General features: G+C 43.4%; 2 pseudogenes across 1 annotated transcript; both read right to left on the bottom strand.

Annotated features, from left to right (window-relative positions):
- Positions 1-6976: 6976 nt before the first annotated feature.
- On the bottom strand, positions 6977-7403 carry LOC101575898 (annotated as a pseudogene).
- A 4408-nt stretch (positions 7404-11811) lies between these two features.
- Positions 11812-14002, bottom strand: LOC101575514 (annotated as a pseudogene). The gene has a single exon (XR_192390.3). The product of XR_192390.3 is annotated as a casein kinase I pseudogene (transcript).
- Positions 14003-20221: the final 6219 nt, after the last annotated feature.

Raw genomic sequence — 20221 nt, 5'->3', positions numbered from 1 at the left:
CACACACACACACACACACACACAAAATAAATAAATTTTTAAAAAAAGTGCAGGAAATCTGTGCACACACTAAAGACCAAAGAATCCAGCTTAAGGCCCAGATCCCATGGCAATGTCCTGCATGAGTCCAGCTGAAGTCCCAGAGCTCATGATAATGCCCCCTATGCTGAAGCTCAAGAGCCCACAGTAATGCCTCATGGAGGCCTGTTTCATGGATCTGCACTGGGAAGGCCCAAAGGTGAGTGATGGAAACTAGTGGGATGGAGGATTGGTGCTAGCAGGCTGAGGGATCTGAACTGGAGCCAGGAAGCAGTGCTCAAGGTAAAGACCAGAACTCTCCTGAAAATTACCACAGCCATCCTCAGTGACAAATTCCTTATGAGCTCATCTGATGATGAGAACCGCTGAGTCCACATCAAGAAAGACAGGCTTTTCCAGGAGATTGAGCAGTGCACCATCTTCCCCTCTGGATCAAGGAAGGGGAATTCAAAGTAAGGACCAGAATTCCCCTCAAATGAACAGTAGCCATTCTCAGTGACAACGAGGTCCTGAGCTCCTCTTCTGATGAGAACAGCCAAATTTATCAGGAAAGCAGCATGACAAAGTCATGCCCAGAATAGTCCAAGAGAACCAGAAGCTCCTTCTCGGCTTCGATACAGCTTCCAAGCTTCCTTTCTAGTTCTGCCTCTTGTGCTGCTGGTGCCAAGGTGGGCCTCCCACGCCCAGCACCATGCTGGTTCAGGTGAGCTAGGTGTAACGAGTTGGCCACCAGTTGTCAATATACCACAGAGAAGTATTTTTGTTCAGCAAGTTTATGGTTTATGCAGGAGGATAAATTTAAATTTGTGAGAATTTAGAAACAGGAAAAAGGATATACTCAAGTGCCAATATAGGGACATGTAGAAGACTCCAGGGTTTATAGAGGAAGTGCTATAAACTAAGTAATAGGTGAGGCAGTCCAGGATCTTCTGCAGTTAATGCTACCAAAAAAAAAAAAAAAAAAAAAAAAAAAAAAAAAAGTCCCTTTTCAGTTGAATTGAGGAGGCTACACTTGAGGTATGTTTTGGGGAATCTGAATAGACTAGGGACAGAAAGAGCATTCAAGCCCTTCCTCCTCTTTGAGACAGGGACTTGCTATGCAGTTTTGGCTGGCCTCAGACTCACAGACATCCCCCTGCCTCAGCCTCCCAAGTGCTGGGATTACAGGTATGCACCACCATGCCCAGCTCCCACATTTCTAAAGTATGCTTTTATAGTATCTATCACATTGTTCCCTTCAAAAGTGCCTTACCTCTGTCACTTATGGACTGGTGGAAAGGAGAGCTCGTGAAAGACTACAGTAAAATATTAAAAACTGGAGACTCATAATAAATCCTGCATGCCTTCGATCTTAGTCATAGGGAAAGGTCCTATTTCTAGGTATGGATATGGAGTGAAGATTAGAAGGAAAGATGTCTGTTTAGATTTATTTCTAAAATTCCTCCACCAAAGTGAAATGTATAAATCATGGTTTTGTAAAAGTTTCAAGAAGTCATCCATATTTATGCAGTACTTACATTGGTGCTACTCCAATTTTAGTCACCTAAAATTGGTACCATTCTGCAAGCTATTTCTGAGGCAGGTGGTGTAGTCATCCCCTGTTAGCTGCAAGGTGTTTCAGGCCTCTCCTCAAATGTGAAAACCAGCAGATGCTTAAGTCCCTTATATAAAATGGACACTAGTGGCCGAGGAGATGGCTTAGTAGAATAAGCACTTGCCTGGAAAGCACAGGGCCTGAGTTCAGTCCCCGGTTCTGCAAAAAAATAAAATAAAATGGACACTATTGGCATATAATCTGTGTGTACTCTCCCACAGACCTTAAATTAATCTTTTATTTATTTATTATTTGGTACAGGGTCTTGCTACGCAGCTTGGGCTCATAGTGATCCTCCTATGTCAGCCTCCCCAGCACTGGGATTATAGGCACGTACCACCACGCCCGGTTTCGGTGGCTGACACAGCTTGCCTCGGTTTCTGGGGCCAGTAAGGCATGTGGTACCAGGAATTGATCCTCGGTCCTTGCATTTGCCAGCCAGGTACTTAGACCGCCAGACTATCTCCCAAGCCCTCGAGACTACTTATGATAACCAGTACCATGTCAGTGCTATCTGAATGGTTATTATGCCCAATTGTTTAAGGATTAATGACAAGAAAAAAGTATGCAGAAGTTTATACAGACACAAATTCTGTCAAAAAAACTTTAATCCACACTTGGTTGAATTGACAAATGCATACAAGAAAGGCTGACCATAATAAAATTGAGTGTGTTTAGAAATATTTGTAGTGATTTGACATTGTGAGATCCAGTGTGTGGTCCATGGATTTATTGCTTATATTTTTATTTTTATTTTCTAGAAATGAACTTCCATTTTATTTTAAATATACTGACCTACAATAAATTGGGAATTAAAGAAAAAAGTTGGTTCTTCTTCAGCATTATTTGAGAAGCAGTGTGAGGCTGTCAGCTTCTAAATAGATTTTAGTGATTCCTTTCCCAGGTGGGCTGGCCTGGTGACTTGCCCATAACAGAATATTGCAGGATGATGGGATATCATTTCCACAACGAAGTGACAAAATGGCAGAGCAGCTTCTGTGTTGCTCACCCTCTCTGCATTCTCACTCATTCCCCCTCAGAGGCCTGGTTCTGACAGAAGAGTTGCTGTGCTGAGAGAGGCACACATGGCAGGGCCCTGCAGTCTCTGGCCAGCAGTCAGTGTGCCCCTGAGGCCACCAACAGCCTCTCCAGTGGGCTGGGTTTCACTGGAGACTGGAGATGACTGTATCCCGAGCCTGCTTCTTCAGCACAGCCTCACAGGAGCCTCTGCACCAAAGGGTGCTCCTGAACTGCATGTGCATTTCTGACCCAGAAATAGATCTAAGACAACAAATGTTGTTTCCAGTCACTACATTTTGGGGTAGTTTATTCCACAGTGGTAGATATCTAATATACCCTGGGACACAGGTGGTTCATCAAGTAGAAGGAAAAGTTTAAAATTACTCGGCACAGTTTTTGTTTGTTTTTTTATTTTATTAATTTTATTGAGAAAGAAATAGCAATGAGACAGTTTCAAAACTGATTAATAGGACAGTTTCAATAATTAATACATTACATATTGATGTCTTTGTAGTGGTTATTCATAGTACAAGATTCAGACATGATATCCTGTCCAAATACTATTAGTACAAATCATTCTTCTCATTGAATTAAGAGAAAGTAGCTGTATATCTATCCTAGCTATTTTTTATATACAGATACAAAATGGTCTTTCATTTGTATCTCCTTTTTTTGATTAGTTTTGTCAGAGATGAGTATTCCATTGCCATTTAAATATTGCAAGTGAAAAAAAATATTGTAAGTGCGTGAATCAGCAAAATAATCCAATATAGTCCAGTAGTCCATAATAGTAGTGGGCTATCATAGGACTGGCAATGTCAAAAGTTGTTGACTTGAGCCTTTTATAGCTCTGTGCTGCCCAGTTAAGGGTAAATTCACTGAGTAATTTCTAACCATGAAGGACATTATATCAGTATAGTCGTCTACTACTCCCTAGATGCAATCATCTGGTTTAATCATCTCAATATAAAATCATAAGTTGGCATGAAAGATAATCATTACTAGGATGTAACCAACTCTAGCTGGTATGAACTGAGCCTACCATGTGCATTTTTTGAAGCCATCTCCCAGGAAACATTTTTCCTCTCTTTATGTTCTCATCCAACACTTCTGTCAACAAACACAGAATTTCCACACCAAGCAACTTAATTCTCTGGAGATATCAACTACAATTTAATTCAGTTCTCACTCTACCTAAGTTAGTATCATGCCCACAGGTTAACACTCAGCTCAATAAGATCAGATGTCAGCCTTGTAGGTACACCTCCCAAACTTCTGACTGATGGGCTAAAATTGGAGATTCCAGCCACTCTCTCCTTGGGTGCTACAGTTTGTTAGAATGGCTCAGCAAAAACTCAGGAAAACATTTACTTGTGTTAACCAGTTTATTATAAACGATACAATAAGAGGGACAGATGCATAGGGCACAGCCTGGAGGAGGGGAGGAGATTCCTGGCCCTCTTCTGGACAGCACCTCCTGAGTTCTTCAAACGCTGACTTTTTTTTTTTTTTTTTTTTTTTAAATACAAGTTGCATTAAAAAAAAAAATAGGCTGCATTGTGTAGGTATGACTGCCTCTTTAGGTGATTAAATTCACCTCAATAAAATAACTTCTGGTGATGAAATTCAACTTTTATCCTCCTTCCTTCTCCAGAATTTGGGGGTAGGGAGAGTAGGATAAGGCTGATAGTTCTAGCTCTACAATAACAAAGTTGGCTCTCTTAGCAGTCATCTCCCCCATGCCTTACAGGGTGTCTAAAACTCATCTCAGGAACATAAATACAAGTGTGATCAATAGGGGCTTGTTATAGATACCAAGATGCTCCTTGTACCTTGATCATTCCTGTCACTAATCACTTCAGAAGTTATAATGATTTCTGGAGTTCTGGCCAGGAGTGAATGAATAAGTAGATAGGTAGATATCTAGCTAGATAGCTAGAGAGAGATAGAGATGGAGATGGAGATAGAGATATCTATCTATCTATCTATCTATCTATCTATCTATCTATCTATCTATATTTCATGCCAGGTCTTTCACACTGAACTCTACCCCCAGCCTTTTTTGTTGTTGTTGTTATTATTTTGAGATAGGGTCTTGCTAAATTACTGAGGTACCCAGGCTGAGCTTGAACTTGTGATCCTTTTGCTTCACCCTCACAGGGTGCTATTTCTTATTTTATTACAATATCATAGCACCTATCCAAAACCCAACCAGAAAACAGGTCAAAATCTTGGCACCCTTCTCTTAGAAAGTTTTTGTTAGCATTAGCCCCAGGAAATTTAAAATTTCAGTAGAAATGCGGGGATTAAACAAAATAGCCTATTACTATCTGAGACATACATTAAAATATAAGTTGTATCATCTAGGAGGAAGAGATAGGTAAGTTAGATTCAAAACAGGCCTAGCCACTAGGATTTACATGGCTCCGCAGCTGTTGAGACATTTTGCCGAAGGCTTCAGCAAAAGAGGCTCGGCTAGCATGACCTAATTTGATATCTTGGTGATGCTGATCAGCTGATTCTTAATGAAGAGGGAAAGTTTCTCCTTTTCTCCTTTTGATCCATAATCTTCTGAAATTTGACTTTAAATTTACTTTAGATAGGGCCTGCAAGATAGCTGAGTGGACTAAGTGCCTGCTTAGGCAAGTATAGGGACCGGGCTTTTATCCCCGGTGTCACATGTGTGCCCCACCCTCACACTCTGAGCTAACTACTGAGTCTGGGCATGGTGGCACACACCTGTGATCCCAGCACTGGGGAGGCTGAAATAGGATCAGTACGAGCCCGAGCTCTGTAATGAGACCTTGCACAAAGTACATTAAAAGAAAATTGCTTTGGATGTTAGGATGATATCCATCACTGTCGTCTAGGAGCCCACACACAGCAGCCACAATAGAAGCTAAAATGGGCTGAACCCCCCTCAGTGCTGGGCCCTCATCCTGCACCACTGCACTTACTCCGCACAGTGTTTTCCTTATTTTGTTTAGCTGAGGACCCTGAGGCTCAGGAACATGCCAACATGCCCGAAGACACCCTTGGTGTAAACGGGGAAGAGTCACAACTCAAACCCACAATCTCTCCCCTGCCCACTGTACTCCACCTCTTTGCTGCACTGTTTTACTTACTGGTTCATTACTCATCCTCTTCCTCCTCCTGCAAAAGAAAATCGAGTGTGTTCTTCCCACAGCTTCTGAATGTGTAGTCTGCCAACACCTCTTGTCTGCAAAGTTTCAGGACAAATGAAGTGTTGGTTTTTTCTCTCTACAGGATGCTCCTTTCTTGATATTTTGTACAAAAACAGCTAAACCTATGTTGAAGGCACCCTGTCTAGTTGCTTGGCTCTGCGGTGATTCCTCCAGTTTTAATTCATGTTGAGCCAAGTCAGCCTCATTTACCATTAGTGACAGATATTAAACACCCACTGATGGCAATCTCTATGAGGCAGAGATATTAAAACTTCGAGCCGGCAGTCTTCTCAGGGAAGCAGGATATGAACAGGGTGAAACATCTTGCACTGACTGGGGAGAGTGACACACTCCTCATGCAAGAAATGTTTGTTGATGCCAGGCCTATACCATAGAAACCAGGAGGTAAGCAGGATTGCTGCCTGCCCTGGTTTCTTAGCATGAATTGAGATTCTTACAAGTTTCCAGAATTTCCAGTTGTGTTCCCTCTCTTCCCTCTCTTCCTTCTCCCCTCTTCCCTCTTCCCTCTCCTCTGTCTTCTCTCTCCTCTCTCCTCTCTCCCCTCCTCTCTCCCTCTCCCTCTCCCCCTCCTTCTGTCTGTCTGTCTGTCTGTCTCTGTCTGTCTGTCTCTGTCTCTGTCTCTGTCTCTGTCTCTGTCTCTCTCTCTCTCTCTCTCTCTCTCTCTCTCTCTCTCTCTCAGTGTGTGTGAGAAAACATGTGCATGCATAAGGGGATTGCAGAGGACATAAAGGGAATTGGGAAAAGGAGTCTAGAAGCACTGGGTTCTGACTGTTGAGCACAGAATGAGAAATCTGCAAGTTTACATTCCACGCATTTCGAAGTGGTTAGAAGTGGAGAAGCATTACCATTGCTAACCTTTGTCCTGTTCATCATGTTCTTAGGGTGGGACCCTAAACTATGCTGAGGCTGGCCACCCACAGAAGCATAACATACTAGTCAAGGTAGCTTAACACCTCTCCCCCCAAAAACCCCCAAATTTCAGTGGCTTAACTCAACGAAAATTTCTTTTTTTTTTTTTTTCAGATGCCACCACTTTTAATGTCGTATACATCAAATTGTAGCAAAAGACAACTACAACATGATGCCCTTTCTTGTTCATGAACAGCACGCACATATATCACAGTAAACCAAGCTTATATTCCACCATCATGTGTGGTTCCCCCATGAGCTTGCTTTGGGATCGATCATTGAGAATATCTTCAAATCCGATAGTCTCATCATTATCCCTCAAAATATCCAATGAAAGGTTTGAGCTACAAACAAATGGAAGATGCTGAACCTGCTGTACCACTTTGAATTCCATTTGTAATTTTAGAGGAGCAAACAGACCTTGGATGTTTCTCAGTGTGGAAAAATTCATTTTATCTTGGTTGAGCTGGAAATTTTTTTCTGATAATTCAAGAGCGTGACTTGGTAACAGTTCATTTTTTCACACATGGAAAACCTTTTCGAAGAAGATCACGTCATTCAACAGGCCCACTTGCTGGAAGTTCAGTCACTGGAATGCTGTCCGTTAGCTGAGATCCAAGTCCTCTGGCATTCATCTTCAGGCTGCTGTGTGAACGGCTGCGGAGTCCGGTTACCATCAGCCTGTGCAGCCGCTCACTAGAAAATTTCTTACTTATTTCACAGTCCAAACAAAGGCACGGGATAAAGGGTGTCAGTGCTTTTGGGTTCTTAGGGGATATAGGCCCTTCTAAAATTGTGGCTCTTTTCTCCTCTAGACCCCCAGAGTCTGCTCCATTCAGCTGGTGAATGGGTAAGAGAAGATCAGGCACAGGAGGATGTTAAGGGACAGCCTTCAAGGGAGACTCATGACTTCCACTCACATCCTGATGGACACAACTTGGTTGCAGGACCACAACTGAATTAACACACAAATGTGAGCCCAACCAGCCTTGTTCAAGGGTCAGTAGCACTTTCCCTGATCAGGTAGGTGCTTGGGAAATGATCATGGCAGGTGGTCCATATCCCAAGTGTAGACCTAGTTTGACCCTAAAACTTCATTTGGGAACAGAAAGGCCCCTCACTGCACAGTAAGAACTTGGTCCGGACAGGTTTCCTGGTTCCCTCCTCACCTCAAATGTCTCTGGAAGCCCTGGTGACAGGGAGGACTTCACATTAGATTGTGATAGACTCTGGTGCTCTTGCCTAACTCTGGCTTTCAGTCCTGAAAGCACCTTCATGTAGCTTGGAGAAGACAGCAAAAGATAATGCGCTACACCTCCATCTCAGAAAAGAATCTGGAAGACATTTCTGTCTGACTTTGGGCCATGTCTTCCTGTCAGTACTTGTAGCTGCCCACAGACAGTTTGAATGTCTGGTCTTCACTGAATTGATCTCCGTGCCCCGACTTCACACTCTTCGTTAGGAGAAAAGAAGCTTGTAGGTAAGTTGGGATGAGGGCAAAGCCACTGGCTATCCATTACCTAGCAAACCCAAGCACTCATAACTGGGAATAACCATACATACAGTTTGCAAAGGCCCACTATCTGGCTAGGAGAAACTTTAGCTTTGGGGCCAACAACCCTGATCATTATGTAGTAAAGTTGATGGGTCTTTATTACCTGAACTAACCATTACTTTAGTACCTGAATTTTCTCTTCTCTCATCTCTCTTCAAGCACATTTATGTTTCTTGTTTCAGCATAATGTTCTGACTGCTTCATACCACTAAACAATTCCTTTTTATCTTCTATGTCCTTGTTCATTTTCTCTAATTCCTAGTTATAGCTGTGCTGTGGAATCTCCATCTCATCTTAACTTAGCAGTAGCTTGCTGACTGCCAGACTATATGAAGGGACCAGAGGGCCAGTGAGATAGCTCAGTGTACTATGTGCCTGCTTAGGCAAACGCAGGGACCAGGGTTCGATCCCTGGCAACACATGCTGCGCCAGCCCTGCTGAGCTGGCGACTCAGTCCTGATGTGGTGGTGTACGCCTATAATCCCAGTGCTGGGGAGGCTGAGAACAAGAGGATTACTATGAGTCTGAGCTGTGTAGTGATACCCTGCACACACACACACACACACACACATACACACACACACACAAAAGAGGGACCAGAAGGCTGCATTCCTCAGCCAGCTACGATGTGTGATCTGCCGTGTTGTGATTCATATAAATCTAAGTTAATTTATATTTTAAGTATGATTGATGTGACTGTGCCTTGACAGCACTAAGTCCATTCTGAGCTCATAACACTAGCTGAGCCAAGCGGCTGGCAATAGTCACCTTGACAACTGTGTGCTGATATGCAAATAGGATAGCTGGATCTTTCTCTTCAACGCTGACATCTGGGTGCTAAGATCATACACCTTCTGGGACTATACATACCAGTGCCTTCAGAGTACTATTTGAGACACATCTTGCTGTGACTTCACCCTGTGTGAGTATTCAGAATGAAAGAGCATCAGATCCTCCACCTAAGAGGATGATCCTTTGCTTCACTGCTGATGACTTGATGGCATTCTTGACCCAGTCAAGTGTCATTTTGGAGGGACTCTTCTTCCAGACCATGGGGACAATTTCTTCTGCAGACACGGGGCGTTTGGTTTGTTACTAGCCCTCATGCTGAAGTGGTTTTCTTTTTCTTTTTCTGTTTTTTGTATTTTAGGGAAGGGTCTCCAGGGTATTCACGGTCTCACTACTAGATCAGACTCTAGTGATCCTCCTGTTTACAGCCTCTCAAGAGCTGGGATTACAGGCGTGTGCCACCCCGCCCAGTCTCAATTGCCATTTCAGCATGCTCCAGGGGCGGAGTGGGCATGGCAGGCCCCAGGGATCGAATCCCCAGCCCATGTGTCTGCTTGCAGGAGCTTTAATCCACTGAACTATTTGGCTGGCCCTTAAAGTGGTTTTCTTTTACTTACTTTGCCTATATTTTCATGTATTCCTTTTTGCTTATTTTTATCATTAAGCTATTGCATACATTTGTACATGAATTAGTTCATGAACTATCTTGGTTGTAATTGGCTTGTCATTTGGTTATAAAAGATTGAGACTGGTCTTCTCAGAGGAGTTTCATCTTTGATGATAAACTGTCACCAGATTTTGCAAACTGGGACACATTTGACAATTTGGCATGACAGTCTCCCTCTGCTCCCCAACTTCTGACCACCTTCTAAAAAGGTAAAAACTAGCATTATAGCCAGGCAAGTTAGGCAGAAGTTAGTAGGCAGCTAGAGAGGCACTAGGGTTAAGGTAGAGTCAGCATAACCAGGCCTGGTAAGATAAACAGGAGCCTGACTGAGATCAACAGTTACTAAGAACCAGACAGACAAGTCCAGAGAGGTAGCAAGCAAGGTGATGGATAACTACTAGGGCAACTTCTCTTCTTATCTATTTGGAAAACTTTTTTTTTTCCTTCTCATTGTTTTTTTAATGAACCATTTAGATACAATAGAAGCCAAAAGGCATCTGTAGATGTATGCTTGCTATGTGCCTTGAATCCTCATAGGTTAATTTCTAGTTTAAGTAACTATGTTTTATCCTAAAAGTTGACCTTGAGTGGTCTAAGCCCTTCTCATTTTTTGGTATAAAAACTCCTGGGCAGATTGTCCCCATGACAACCTACTTGTGAGTCCTTTCCTAAGTATAGGGAGGTATTTCTCTTTTTTTTTTTAATAAACAGCCCTCTTATCTGCCTCTTTGGTCCTCAATTTCTTGTCTTTTTTTTTTTTTTGTACTGGGTATTTAACTCAGGACCTTGTGCTTGCCAGGCAGGTGCTTATTCCATCAAGCTATATCCCCAGCCTTCAGTTTCATTCTTGACTTAATGAGACATGGACTCAGCTTCCTATGTCATTACACCAGTCCTAGTTTCACTTTGTGGAATATGTCTGTGATATTGTAGTGGATTGAATACTGCTCCCCCTGCCCCCCGCCAGTAGTTCATATCTCTTGAACTTCAGAACCATCTTTTTTGGAAAGAGGTTCTTTGCAATTGTTCAAGGACAGGCTGTCCTCAAACTCTAGATCCTTCTCCCTGAGTGCTGGGATTACCAGGATTCACCCCCACATCCAGCTTTAGAATTATATGATTTTTGGTGGGAGTGGCTGTTTGTTTGGTCAAGGTCTTGCTATGCAATTCGGGCTGGCCTTGAACTGACTATGTGGTCTAGGCTGGTCTCAAACTTCCAATCCTTCTCTTACCTCAGCTCCTGAGTGCTAGTATTACAGACGTGCATCGCCAGGACTGGCTGCTTTCTATGAAAATTATTTTCTAACAGATTATTTTGTAATTACATTATAAAAATGCTCACTTTGAGTCCGTATTTCATATAAACAACTACAACTCCATATTGTTATGTTTATAGGCTGCAAAGTGTCCCAGTGATTTGCTACTGATGTTCAGGTTATTATCAAGTTTTTATTATAAAATACTCTGATAAAAATTCTTCTTGTATATATTTTTGTCCATTATCTGATTATATTATGCAAATTTTCCAAAGTTTCTGAGTCAGAGAATTTATACTAGCTGGGCAAGGTAGTGCACACTGGTAATCCCAACACTGAGGGACCCTGAGTGTGGTGGATAGCTAATTGGTGGTCAACTTCTTACACCCAGCTGAATTAAACTAGCATGAAGCTGAGTGTGGGAGGCCCACCTGAGGGTTGTTGCCAGCAGCATAAAGGCAGAACAGGAGAAGCTTCCAGAACGCTGTTAGGGATGCTGTTCCGGGAAGCTGCTGGAGCTGTTGGAAGCTGCTAGTTCTCTTGGGCTGTTCTGCTGGAGGACCTTGTCACGCTGGCTTTCCTAATGAACTTTTTTTTTTTTTTTTTTCAGAAAGTTTTTAGTTTTTAATGAACTTGTAAACAAAAAAGCTCCCATTTCAAAATAAAGACAATCCCAGATCATAGATGTTTACAGTGATTACATATCTAAGCAACATACATACATATTCAGTTGTAAGATGTTAACTAAACTTCTGTGACAAATATGCTTTTTTTTTTTTCAATACCAAGAACATTACAGAGTTAATGTAGAGTCCTAAGGATAATCTAGTAGTCACTAAATTTTTTGTAAGTCTTCACTTTAGATGCTGTTATTTCTAGCACAGGTAAGCAGGCAGTCTTTCATATGCTCAAACACTGGAATCTTTGGTTGCTACCATATCAGCTGGCTTGCAAACAAGAAGCCAACTTTAAAGAATGTTTTAAGTGAACAACTTGCAAACCCCAGGGATGGAAAAACCCTAAGAATGCACAATTGTGAGCATCTACAACCATCACAACTGTGGCTGAAGACTTCATGCCGTTCTTCTGAAATGAGATCTCAAAACAGGATATTTCAAAATAAAAGTTTTAACAAAAAGTTGGCATATGCACAATTTCTCCACCAATTAATCTGTGTGTGTGTGTGTGTGTGTGTGTGTGTGTGTGTGTGTGTGTGAATCATTTAGTTAACTTTTCCACTTGAAAAAAATGCAATAAAAAACCGGACACCATGTTTCACTATCTCAGTTAATATTCACAATTACAGCGGCTACAACTCCAGACAAAGCATCAGCAATGCTGCCCAGAGCCAGTTTATAACTGAAATTAAGTCCTTTACACCAAGTAAATGGTTGTCCACAACCACTGGCTAGTGTACATATGAACTAAAATTTCTAGATTTGGGGAGAAACAAATGCTGCTCCGATCATCTGCTGTGCTTCTTCTGTTCTTCAATTCATGCTTAAAAACCTGTGGGGGTTTGGGCCTGCTGACCCTGCCCACTGGAGGAGGCTGCCTGCTGCGCTGCTTTCTGCTTTAACATTGTCCAATCAAATGTGTAGTCATACTGGTGATTCAAGGTCCTGAAAAGGATGCGAAATAGCTGCCTCGGGTACATGTAATCCGGGGCTTCCTCAAAGCGCAGCCCACTGCAATAGTTTAAGTACATAGCAAATTCTGCAGGAAACCCCTTACATAAAACTTCAACTGGAGTGGACATCTTCTTTTCACTAATCTTTTCATATTTTTGTTTTTTTTTGTTGCAGCCTTGAGTCCTTGCCATGGCAGGCTGGTTCTATTAAAATACATCAAAACATATCCTAATGATTCCATGTCATCTCGACGACTCTGCTCAATACCAAGATGTGCATTGATGCTAGCATATCAGGCAGTGTCAGTGAGGTTTTTATCTTCTCTGTATGGTATGTGTTGTCTTGTCCTGTTGTCTCTGTACTTTTTGGCCAAACCAAAATCAATAAGGAATAACTTATTACAGTGACGCCCAATACCCATTAGGAAGTTATTTGGCTTAATGTCTCTGTGTATAAAATTCTTTGTATGCACATATTCAATTCTACTGATCATCTGGTCAGCTAACATAAGTACAGTTTTCATTGTGAACCTTCTTGAACAGAAATTGAAGAGGTCTTCAAGGCTAGGTCCCAGAAGATCCATGACTAGCACATTATAGTCTTTTTCCTGGCCATACCACCGTATGTGGGGGATGCCGACCCCACCTTGGAGGATCTTATAGAGCTTGCTCTCGTACAGCAACTGGGGATGCCTGGTCTTCTGAGACTCTAGCTTCACCGCCACTTCCTCGCCGTTGGTGATGTTAATTGTCAGGTAAATGTCCCCGAAGGAGCCAGACCCGATCTTCCGCACCAGTTTGTATTTCCCTCCTACAATGAACTCGGCCTTGGAGCCGCTGCTGCTCGCCATCCTGAGAGACAAAGGTGGAGCCCGGGGCCGAGCCCCGACGCCTGAGGGAGGACGGAGGCCTCTGGGGCTCGTCCCCTGAGCTCGGCTGCGAAGGAGCGCGCAGGAACCGGAAAACGGAAGCCCTTCCCGGCGCTAGGGGGCCCAGAACAGGCCTAAGGGAGCCCGAACGCCGTCGCTCAGTCTCACTCTTTATTATTGTTATTTTGGCCAGGCCGCAGTCCGTGAGGCGTTTCTCGTCGTTACTTAGGTTAGGCTCCTTGTTTCTGGGAGGCCACCGCTGCCTCGCTTTCACTGCAGCGTCGCGGGCTGGAATGAGGGCGTGGTGAGTTAGGGCGGCGGTATCGCTGCCACCATTACGCCGGCTCCAGCCCGGGGAGACCCTGTCACTTTGCAGACGCCGCCATCTTGTTACTCGGGCTCCAACCAACACAAAATGCCCCTAGTCCCCGGGAGCCGCTTCTTCACAGCGCAGGGCACTCTGGGAAAGGGCTCCTAATGAACTTTGGAGAAGCTTGGGTCCTTGTCTGAGCATGGATTCCTGGCTCCAGAGGGGAAGAAGGTGCACTGCTCAGTCTCATAAAACTTGTTGCATTGGCTTTCCTGATGGGAATTCAGCTTCCCTCATTGCTGGAGGAGCTCAGGACCTCACTTTTGCTGAGGATGGTTATAGTACTTTTGGGGAGCTCTGATGCTTGCCTTGAGTGTTGCTTCCTTGCTCCAGTTCAGATCCCTCAGCCTGCTAGCCCAGATCCTTCATCCTGCTGGCCTAGACTTCCTAGCTTCCACCAATGACCTTTGGGCCTTTCCAGCACAGATCCATGAAGTGCACCTGCATGGGACTTTGTTGTGGGCTCTATGCCTCCAGCTAGACTGGTGGGAGGCATTGGTATGAGCTCTAGGATTTCAGCTGGATTCGTTAGCATTTAGTGTGTGGATAGATTTCCTGCACTTGTAGTATGTGATTCTTGGGTGATTCATTATAAAAATACCATTACAAAAATGTGTCCTGTACTATATTTTTCACCTTACAAAAACCTTAAACCATGATACTGAGGCAGGAGGACCCAAAATTAGTGCTTGGGCAATTTAATAAGACCTTGTGTGAAAATAAAAAAGGGCTGAAATGTAGCTCAGTGGTAGAGTCCCTGGGCTCAATTCCTAGCGTCCAACATAATACCACCATTGAAAGTTTCTGGGGGAGAATTGTCAATTGATTTCCAGAGAATGGAAGAATTCTGCTCAAAGCTATCTCGGAGTAGAGGGAACCCATTTCACCACGAATCATCCTCTCATTGTGCCCAGATGGGTGTGGGTCTTTTATAGAAAGGAGGAGGTGGAGAGGGCCTCGTGAGACAGTAGACAGCTCTAGGTTTGTTTCGCCCACACGCCCCTCACCTCTTTGGCCGCCCTCTTCCTCTCCCACCCTTCCCTGTGGAAAGGAAACAGTGTCCTGACCAGCAGTATCTGTGCCTTCTGACCCTTCATCTGGGCTGAGGACCGGACGGAATGGAGAGTGGGGTTGCACGCACCTGACGACTGAAGACGTTTGGAGAAGCTGCTTGTCTCATAAGGAAGAATCCCTTTTATGGCCCAGGCTTGGGGATTGAACCCAGGACCTCCTGTGTGCTGGGAGTGTGCTCTACCACGCAGTTAAATTTCCAGGCCTGAAAGCTTCTAACTTTTCAGGTTCCACTTTACCTTGCCAGTCATTGTGCCCACTGCAGGGCCATCCACAGAAGAGGTTCCACCTCTTAAACCCAAGGAAACTTGACCACAGGCCAGTATAAGGGCTCCTGCTTTCTGTATGCTAATGCGGGGTTCCCGAGTTCTGGAGGAAGCACTGCTAGGTGCAAGGGTGGTTGGGTCACAGCCTTTTGTGCAACCAGCTTTAAGGATTGGAGTATCTGGTGTGTTCCTTTTCCGGAGGACTGTATCCAGAGTTCTGCTGAGAGCTTACAAAATTCCTCCTTGGCTCCAACAACTGGTGTGGATCAGCAGGTGCTCCTTAGCTATTTTTTCGGTGAAGTGCAGTCTTATGCAAAATGGGAACTGGGGCTGAACTGGTTTGTTGGCAGCTTCTTTGTCATTTCTCAAGGACAATATACGGAATATAACCTTCATTTGTGAATATGATTCATTCCAAAAAAACATGCTTGTAATCCAAAGTTCTCGTATAGCAAAATGAATTTCTCCATAAGGAATACTAGAAACTCATGATTCATGCCACAGTCCAAAAATATTTATGTAAAAATAACTTCAATACAGTAACAGCATACAAAATAACAAAGAGAATACAAGATATAAAGGAAATAAACAAAGGAACTTGTGCTTACTTTGAAGACCTTCGTGGTTTGTGTGAGGAGGTAAGAGAGGAAGGTTATCATGTAGGATGACTTTCACTAACACGAATGGACTCACTGCTGTCTAATGGCTCAATGCAATCTTTTCTTTTCATGTAACATTAACAAGGAGCATGTCCAGGGCCACATTTGCCTCCTTTGGAGAATTTCATGGAGAAGTGACATTGCATGGTCACGAAACAGATTCAGCACCTGCACTGCTCCAGTCCTACTTGGGTGGAAAAAAACTTTCTACAAAATTTTGCACTGTTTGCCACATGTTATACATCTCCTCATCTCATATGAAGTGAGCGTTCCTCTGCCCTTTTCTCCTCCTCCTCTGCAGGTGAGACCTCCATGACCTCTTGCTGCTGGGCAGAGATCACCCGCAGTCCTGCAATGAGAGACAGGGAAGAACTGCCGGCTCCATTGGTGATCATGTGCTACTTGGCTTCGAGTATCACGCATACTGCAAGACATCACTTGTGATACTGGAAATGTGTGCTCCTCTTGCAGCATAGTTGTAGAGCAAATTGTTCCCAACCCAATGTTTTACTGTATTAATTTTTTAAAAATTTTATTTTAGGGAAGGGTCTACAGGGTGTTCAGGGTCTCACTACTAGATTGGATTCATCGTGATCCACCTGTTTACAGCCTCCCAAGAGCAGGGATTACAGGATTACAGATGTGTGCCACCATGCCCAGTCTCAATCACTGTCTCAGCGGTGGGGCTGGCCTGGGATTGGAATTGAACCCCCAGCCCCTGTGCCTGCTTGCAGGCATTTTAATCCACTGAGCTCTTTGGTTGGTCTTTACTGTATTAATTTTGAATGGTAATAAATAGTCAGTTTTTCTTTTTCTTTTTTTTTCTTTCTGAGAAACATAACTTTTTTTTTTTTTTTTTTTTTAACCGGTTTTTGAACTCAGGCCCTTGTGCTTGCCAGAGAAGTGCTTATTCCACTGAGCCATCTCCCCGGCCCCAACATAACGTGTTAATAGATGAAATAAATTCTCCAGTACATGCAAGGTAAAACCTTGACATGGGGGAAATCACTCTATAGTATAAATTAAAAATAAGTCACACGCCCACAGTAGCTTCCCCTATTTGCAAACCACATAGTAAAGTCATACTCTTTGCACACCAAGTATACTCCTAATTAGAAAAAAAAAGAAAAAAAACATAGAAAAGGTAGCTACATCTATGTCTAAGATGTGAAAACTGATGAAATTTTTCTTTCAATTAAAAATAAAAAACTGAATCCATGACCACCTTCCTGCCCAATTAATTGTCAGTTTAGCCAGTGGACTGCGGTGGGGTAAGGGGTGACACTGAGACCATTATCCACAACCTTCCTCTGCCACTCGGGGTGGTGCAGGTGGGGCACCACTGGTCCTGCCTTTGCAAAGATGCCTCTGGAGCACTGAGCACAAGGCGTGGGACGGGGTTCACCTGTGATTTCTTTGGTATACATGGAGAGGGGCAGAGAGTGTCTTCCCTTAGCCTGGTTTTCTATGTAAAATTAATATAACTTTGCTGTCACTGACATCTATTTTAGTTAGAAAGGATCTTTTTGTGTGTGTGTATGGAACTGGGGATTGAACTCAGGCTCTCGTGCTTGCCAGGCAAGCACTTATTCTACTGAGCTATTTCACCGGCCCCAAGAAAGGATCTTTAAAAAATATTTTACATAATAATATGAAGGTTTTAAAGAGTATCTTTTTGTTTGTTTTTGTTTTTTTCTGTTCCATCCCATTTCTATTTCACAGGGCTTTGTGATCATAGTACCTCCATATTATTTACTACGCTGTGACCTTTAATTTTATTTATTTATTTATTTATTTGGTACTGGGTCTCACTACAAAGCTTGGACTCATAGTGATCCTCCTGTTTTCAGCCTCCCCAGCACTGGAATTACAGGTGCACGCCACCACACTCGGCTTTGGTGGCCAGCTCAGTGCACCTGGGGCCAGTGCAGCATGTGGGACCAGGAATCGAATCCCAGTCTCTATGTTTGCCTAAGCAGTCACTTAGCCCACTGAGCTATCTTGCTGGCTCTTAATTGTTGCTTTGAGGTAAGGTCTTGTTGTTGCAGTTCGGGCTAGCCTTGAACTCATTATTTTGCTCAGGTTTGTCTCAAACTCACAGCAATCCTGCCTCAGCTTCCTGAACGCTGAGATTACAGGCATATGCCATCGCACCCAGCCTATATTATGCAAATGCCTGTTAACCAAGAGCACTACTCTTACAGATATGATGTCTTCTTATAATTCAGAGGTCAGTGTGTCTTCCCCATTCTATGGAAATGTATCTTGTCAAACTTGCAGGATTGCTAAAATGCAATAGGATGAAATAGAATCTGGATTTATTTTCTATAAAGGTGGCAATATTCATTAAAACAAAGAGCTGGGAGCACTGCCAGTAGAGCTCAGTCTGTCCTTATCTTTGAGTGCCTGCCAGGAAAACTTACAGTTGAGAGATGATTATTTGGCAAGCTGACCCAGAACTTCAGCAAGGTGGCTTTCAGGCCTGAAACTGGCATATGCAGAGAGGTGATTTTTTAAATGTGAAAACTGGAAGTATAGAAATGCATTTCTCTTTTGAAAGTATATATTTGGATTGTTTAATTACTGACTATTTCCTATAGATTTTCAATCAGGAAGATCACCCAGCATACTTAAGCATTCTGATCACTAACAAGGTATTTTCTTGGACAGGTTTTCGGAAAGCAAGCAGCACTATGAGACACAGTTTGCTTCTCATGGTACCATGATTTCAACATGCTGCCTCTGCAGCTAATAAATTCATGATGTGCTTTCATTGCGTATGGAGATTCAGGTCTGTCATGGTTTTAGGGTTTACACACAAACTCTAGCACTTCAGACTGCAGCCCCCGGATCTCTGCTGGTACCACAGCTGGGTCACTAGTAGCCCTTTCCTGTGAGGCGATCATGCCCAACAAGCTCCTGAGTGTGCTCAGTTATGCAACTTGAGTGTCACGGAGGGTCTTGGCCATTGACATTTCTTTGGAGAATGCTCAGATGCCTTGGAACAGAAATCTGAATAACTCAAAGCATCATTTTGGGTAGGAATGAAATTATTAAAATATACTTGACAGTGTGTGTTAGTCACTTTCCTGTCACTGGACCAAAATGCTTAACACTTACAAGGTAAAGGGGGAGAGGTGCATTTGGACTCAGTTTTCAGAGCGTTCAGTCTATGGTGATTGGCTCCAAGTCAAAAATGTCAGGGTGGAAAGGAGCTAGGTCAGTGACGACCTGCAGCCACGCCCCTCTCCTAACAGCACATTTAGCTACAGATTTCATCAGTGGTTCACTAGCAGGCTCATCAGCCAATTGTCTTCCAAATAGATGAGACTTTGGGGGAATGTTTTTACATCTAAACCACAACAGATAATTTCAGGGCTCAGTTGTCCTGCAGTGCATCACTCAGTGGGATGTTTCCTGCTATTCAGAATTTCTAATCCTTCTGTGTTCCATCCAGCTCTCTCCTGAAAATAATTAACTTAAAAACCTCAAACCATCTGTAGGGTCTGACTTTACAATATTCTTGCAACTCCAGAGCACTCCACCTAATAATGTCATTCTTTCCATGCATAATTCCAATAGAGATTGCCACTCCTTCTTTGGATTTGTATTTAATCTTACTCTTCCCAGGAAATGAACAGTCATCTGGGCCTCAGTGAAGGCTCCAGGCCAGCTCGTCAGCTGCTCATCCCTCAGGATGGAATGGATAAGGATAGCATATCCATTGCAGTCAGGGTGTCCAAGGGGGAAGATTTGTGGGGAACCACTCAGACTGCTTCAAAGCTCAGAGGTGTCCCAGGACTCCTGAGGATGTGACCCTGCTCGTCTAGCACAGGCCCTCCGTGGGATATAGTTATGTAACCATGACAGTGCAGGGAAACATGCGTGTGCTGGTTTTGGTATTTTTTTTCTTTTGCAGGGTCTCACTATGCAGCTTGGCCTCATAGTGATCCTCCTGTTTTCAGTCTCCCTAGTGCTGGGATTATAGGTGTGCACCACCACATCCAGACTCCAACTCCAGTTCAGCAAGCCCAGGGGGCTGGTGTGGCATATGGTGCCAGGGATTGAACCCTGGCCCTGTGCTTGCCTAAGCAAGTGCTTAGTACACTGAGCTATCTTGCTGGCCCATACTATGTAAGAATGTAAATATGAGATAACCTGTATAAGAATTACAATAAAGATACAGCAGCTCTTGTTTTGGCTCTTGTGCTCTCGGCACTTTTGTGCTTTGCTGTCTGCTGTTTTTTTTTTTTTTTAATTTTATTTATTTAGTGTGTGTGTGTGTGTGTGTGTGTGTGGCCAGCTCAGCCCACCAGGGGGC

This window comes from Octodon degus, unplaced genomic scaffold, assembly GCF_000260255.1.
Source record: "Octodon degus isolate 3935 unplaced genomic scaffold, OctDeg1.0 scaffold00015, whole genome shotgun sequence".
NCBI classification, from domain to species: domain Eukaryota; kingdom Metazoa; phylum Chordata; class Mammalia; order Rodentia; family Octodontidae; genus Octodon; species Octodon degus.
This window is presented reverse-complemented; position numbering and strand designations above follow the sequence as displayed.